The sequence below is a fragment of the Erpetoichthys calabaricus genome, assembly GCF_900747795.2.
Source record: "Erpetoichthys calabaricus chromosome 1 unlocalized genomic scaffold, fErpCal1.3 SUPER_1_unloc_7, whole genome shotgun sequence".
NCBI classification, from domain to species: Eukaryota; Metazoa; Chordata; class Cladistia; order Polypteriformes; family Polypteridae; genus Erpetoichthys; species Erpetoichthys calabaricus.
In genome coordinates, this window is record NW_026261598.1 from 132,842 (window position 1) to 138,841 (window position 6,000).

Genomic DNA, 6,000 nt, shown 5'->3' on the forward strand with positions numbered 1-6,000 from the left:
TGTTCTTGTGTTTTATTATATTGAAATGTGATGACATTGTGGCGTTCTTATTATGCATTTATTTTCTTACATTCTCCATATACAAAAATTAACAGACAAACTCATTCTGTGGTAGTGACTTGCTGTAAGAGGTCCAGATGTGAAAATACATGTTGCAAGTTTTTGAAGCGTGCATTACACAGGCCTCGAAGCTCCCGATTCCATCTGAAAACGGGGAGGACGACACACGAGCGCATGAGGAGTGTGTCTCTAGAAGGCGACGGGAACGTACGGGCTTCATAGTGTCTGAGGTGCGCTGATATATTAAGAACTGAAACATGTCCTGACTGCAGTTGGATGCTTGTATAGTTTTTTTTACATCACTGCAAATTTAAATTTTTGAAAAGCAGAGTGGCGCAGCGGGAGCGTGCTGGGCCCATAACCCAGAGGTCGATGGATCGAAACCATCCTCTGCTAACTCTGTTTTTGAACATTAGCATATCTCAGCATTGTATTCTTCACGTGCTATTTACGTAGATCCATTGGTATACGTTAATTTTAAAACCCTATACATTTGAAATATTGTTTTCTCTGGAAAGTGTTTTGTGATCGCACACATTGCTATTAAAAGTACAGAATATATTCATTTTCTGGGTAATATGCACAGTTCAAAATGATAGATTTTTATCCGCATCCCGGCTTTAGTCTTTAAACAACGCAATTATATAAGAAAACAAACGAGTACTTACCAAAACAAAATACTTTTTACCTATTTTAATAAAGTGAATGCCTAAACACTGCAGGCATTTTAGTAGTACGATGGTAAAGAAATTAAGGTTCTATGGTCTGATGGTTAGCACTCTAGACTCTGAATCCAGCGATCGAAGTTCAAATCTTGGTGGAACCTGCGTTACGTTTTAAATAAAATTGCTATTGACCAGTTAATAGTCGGTGAAATGATTTCTACTTACGTATATCTGATAAATACGTTAATTGTAACAAGTCTCAGTCATAAACAAAGATAAATATCTAGATAGACTGACACGCGAACTCAGTTTGGCATAGTAACACAGGGGCGCTTTGCTTAATGTCGTTCGTTAAAGCAAGCTATTGACTGGAAGATATTTAGCAAAGTAACCTTTTAATGGTTCGCCAATCCTCAAAAAAAATTATTTGTGACACAACAAGTTCCAAAAAAAGTTAAATAAAATGTCAGTAGCACGTAGTCGTTCATATACTGTAGATTCAGAAGGCTCAATTAAGAAAGGCTTGCGATAAAGTATAGGCAAAGAGGATAACTATAGTGTGTGCATGTTCAACAGTAAGAGAAGAGATTCTGCAGGTAGATGAGCCTGTGGTGTCCCGGATAACGGGACCAACTGTCAGACAGACCTCAGTTTGTGAGACTTAAGGACCACACCTCTGACGTGGATGTGAACAACACTGGGACACCAAAAGGAACAGTCCTGCCTGCTCTTCTCTTCACTCTGTACACCTCATACTATAAATATAGGATCAGGTCATGTTACTTGTGGAATGTCTCAGATGATTCAGCAATTATGGGGTATATAATGATAAGGGGGATGAGACAGAGGAGAGGAGTCAGGTAAACAACTTTGTTTCTTGGTGCAAAGAGAATTGTCTGCATCTCAGAAATCAGCAAAACCAAGGAATTGCTTATTGACTTTTGACACACCAAATAGCCTCTATGTCTGGTCACTAAGCAGGTAGTGATATAAAGATAACGAGGTTCTACAAGTACTTGGGGGGCCACATCAATAACAGGGTGGACTGGTCTCAGAACACAGAGGAACTATATAAGGAAGGGCACAGCATGCTCTTTTTTACTTGGGAGACTCAATAGTGACATCCATCACATCTTCTGTGACTCTTTGATAACCAGTATGGTGTGTGTTGGGCTGGTAAGATCACTTCAAGAGAGGCCACTGAATGTACAAGCTAACTAAAAGGGCAGGCTCAGTTATAGGATGCATTCTGGACCATGGAGGTAGCAGCAAAGGAGAGAGGTAAAACAAAACTGAGTGGCATTATGAACAATGCTGCACATTCTCTCCATGACACACTAACACTGAGGCGTTTTCTTTCTTCTTCCTTTTTAGTCATTCTGGTATATGTGTGTAAATTTGTATTTATCTGTCTATTTATGTATTTATTCATTTAAAGAGCTTTTATAGAAAGCCAAATTTCCCCTTGGGGACAAATAAAGATCTATCTATCTATCTATCTATCTATCTATCTATCTATCTATCTATCTATCTATCTATCTATCTATCTATCTATCTATCTATCTATCTATCTATCTATCTATCTATCTATCTATCTATCTATCTATCTATCTAAAGAGCAGACAAGCGTAACTGAGGGATGTCCAGCTACTGACATTTGAATACATTTATGATGTTGTTGTTGCAATAATTTGCAGAGCTCTGAATTGTTGTAAGGTTTATTCAGTGAGACAAAGGCATGTTACTGTGCACTATTTTGTTTCCTAAGTATAAATTCTAAAACTTCACAATTGTACTTTTCCAAACAAAATGTATTTTCCAGATGACTGGATAAGCAGGTTTGAAAGATGGAAGGACGAATGGATGTAATTGGGTAAAGCACGATGCACATAGCCACCGACTATGTTCGGCAACAATTATCCATCCATCAATTATCCCACCCGCTATATTCTAACTACAGGGTGATGGGGATCTGCTGGAGCCAATCCCAGCCAACACAGGGCACAAGGCAGGAAACAAGGGCGCACACACACACACACACACACATCACACACACTAGGGACAATTTAGAATCGCCAATGCACCTAACTCACATGTCTTTGGACTGTGGGAGGAAAACCCACGCAGACACGGGAGGAGAACATGCAAACTCCACGGAGGGAGGACCCGGGAAGCTGCGCCACCCAGGCAACAATTATGACTTAAAAAAAAAAAAAAAAATTTTAACTATTGTATGATACACAATATTTCAATTGAATAATAAATGTATTGCTTTTCTTTTGCCTTGTTATTTTTATACTCTGGTGTCTTTTGTGATTTAGTTATAGTTTTGAACATTTGAGACCTATTTAAATCATTTTATGGCACGTTAAGTGATCATTTGGTTTACTTTTATTTTATTTAAATAAAAATAAACTGGATTTGATAAACATCACCCTCTAGCGACATGTTGATTATTTATTTATTTAATTTACAAGCAGACAGTAATATCGAGCAGAGTGGCGCAGCGGAAGCGTGCTGGGCCCATAACCCAGAGGTCGATGGATCGAAACCATCCTCTGCTAAAAATTTATTTTTAACCTTTTATTATTCTGTTCAAAGCATCAATTGTATCTTCCTGTTATGTAACATTGCTTATTTTGCAAAGTTGTTGTGCCAATAACATACTGAAATAATGTTTTCCTTTTAAAGCTCCTTGCAATGGAGCATATTGTCAATCGTTTTCTAGACGAGTCTATGCTGCTGGGTACAAGGCGGGACCTCACCCTGGTCATTGTATACCCACACGTCTATCTGCACTCAGTAAGGGTTTCCCAGGGGAGAATTTCACATTAGATAGATAGTTCCTTTCTAAGTAGTACCTTCTAGTGAGACAACGAAGTAAAAATAAAAAAAACGGCCTTATCCAATGTACAAAACATACACACTGTAGTAACCAGCATTGTCACCCTAGAGACGGGGATGGAGAGGCGATCGATAGCAGGGTATTCACAGGTGTCCTGAGTTCTACGTACCTGGAACCCCAGGACATTTCTCGTTATACCTTTCAAGTCCGAGAAGGCTCGAGAACGCTGGTGGAGATTGTCAGGACAGTATAAACACGGCGATGTAAATGATAACGGAGAGACGTGGAAAGGGACACCACACGATCTGTAACACTGTGAGAGTGCAATAGCCCGTCTAGAGAAGTGACTGTTATTTTTACGGAGCGGTTTACATGCTTTTACAGCGTAGTTTATTTCTGCAAGAAGACTATTGTACATCATTTGTTGTGGAAAAAATGCGCCCATTATTTGTCTTAACTCCCATTCGTTATGGGTCTTATAGTCTTTCTATCTCGATGCTCTACATTAATGTATAAAAAATGGGCCCCCCCCAAAAAAAAATTTTGTTGTCGCATTTTATCTAGAGAAATTCGACACGTTTAATATTGTAACGGGATTGGAATGGAATGGAATTTGCCGCTTTACACTCTGATGGACGCTCCCAGCTGCTTATCTCATTTGCCCACACATAAACACCGCCTGCCCAGTGGCGTCGTTAGGCAGGGGTGTTCCAGGGCTTTAGCCTCCCGATCTCAAGCGTGTTGCCCCTAATCTTCGAGAGACGTCCCCCAACATGTTCACAGAAGCTAGACCTATAGCCCCTGATCTTTGAGCCTTGTTTCCCCTGTTCAGCTCTCGGAAAACGGCCGTGGACAGCGCGAAATCATCACGCCACCCCCCATGCGGTTTTCAATCGGACGCATCTGACAGTAAAAGGTGTATTACAGAGGTAGGGCTAAATTCTCGCGTACCCGGGGTCACAGGCAACTTGTCTGTCTCCCTGTTCCTCCCCTCCGTGAGCCGACCTAATACTCGGGTACACATTAGAGCCACGCAGCCAGGGGGATGGGCTTCAGCAGCGGTGACACGCCCCTCTCAATTTCCGCTCACTAGCGAGGATTTCAAGTCCGCTTCTCCAGGAATCCCATCATTTTGGACTTGGCCTCTCAAACAGTTAGTCCCTCTTATATCCGGACACAGGTATGCTACAATATGTTTCGTTTGCTTCTTATTTTTTACGATTTTTTTTAGAACATCTATAATTGCTTTTTGGGCAACATATGAAATGAACAGGTACTGCCATCCAAAGAGTCTCCTAAGACACTCAGAAAACTTCAAGTGAGCTCAACTATGAGGGAAGGTGAAATGTCACAGGTAGGAACTGCGGAAATTCTCACCAGAGGTAAATACAAACTCTTAAATGTGTGAAGGTCGTCCCAAATATGAGACGCAAAAATGCAGTGTATGCATCGGGTAAAGATTCCGAGGGCACAGAAGTATTACAAGTATATTTACATTATTAAAAAAGCACTGAAAGTTTTTAGTATGTCAAACTAGCACCTAAAATGTAAATAAACACGTTACAGTGCTTTGCCATTACCGTATTTACTGTAAAAAAGTGCTTAAGACGGTTCCATGGTGTAATGGTTAGCACTCTGGACTCTGAATCCAGTGATCCGAGTTCAAGTCTCAGTGGAATCTGTTTGTCTGTCTTGGTTCGTAAAATTCGGGCGCACGAAATAGAGAGACATTACTGTTCAGTGATAAAAGTTCAGAGCGAGTTTTAAAAGCATACATTTAAAAGGACTGTAACTGGTTACTTCACTTGCACACTTCGTGAAAAATCTAAGGCAGTTTACTCGGGTTTGTGCGTTTTTTAAATATCTGCAGTGTGGATAGCGGCTGACAATTGAAGTTAATCTGCTTGCAGGGGGACTGTGCAGACCTCCAAATTCTCCTGGAAAGCACTTACTTGCCCTTTGGCTCTCACAAGTGATCAATAATCTGAGGTAGCTAACATCTGTTAATATTAATAATAATTACTATTTGCTAATATTAATCAGGTAATATTTGTGTTCTCAACACCCTCCATCCAAAATCTATAAAGACAATCGGAGAATTATTTACATTGCAGGGATTTCTTTTCTTACCCCGAACGGGGACCATTTCTTTCTCTTTCTGTATTTTGTTCCACATAGAGATATTTGAGGGCACTTTTTTACATGCACAAATTTAACATGATATGAGTGATTTATGATTTATAAATATGCCACAAGTGTGAAGAATTTAGGAACATTTATTAATTCATACAGATGTCTTATATACTTTGCACAAGAACTTTTTGGGAAGTAATTGTACATTACAGTTTTGAATCATTCATGTTTTTATAAGTTAGGATATGTCAGTTTTTTCAAATTGAAGTTACCTCTTCACTGTAATGGTATATTTTA

The 6,000-nt window shown here is 39.6% G+C and overlaps 1 protein-coding gene and 2 non-coding genes across 3 annotated transcripts in view; all 3 read left to right on the plus strand.

Moving 5' to 3' along the window:
• The window catches only part of LOC127526438 (zinc finger protein 845-like), a gene marked incomplete at its 5' end in the record, with an annotated part of 164,267 nt that overhangs the window by 112,153 nt on the left and 46,114 nt on the right, over positions 1–6,000 (plus strand). The window lies entirely within an intron of this gene.
• Positions 3,218–3,289, plus strand: trnam-cau (transfer RNA methionine (anticodon CAU)). Its single transcript has one exon. It is a non-coding gene; the product is annotated as a tRNA-Met (tRNA).
• On the plus strand, positions 5,180–5,251 carry trnaq-cug (transfer RNA glutamine (anticodon CUG)). The gene has a single exon. It is a non-coding gene; the product is annotated as a tRNA-Gln (tRNA).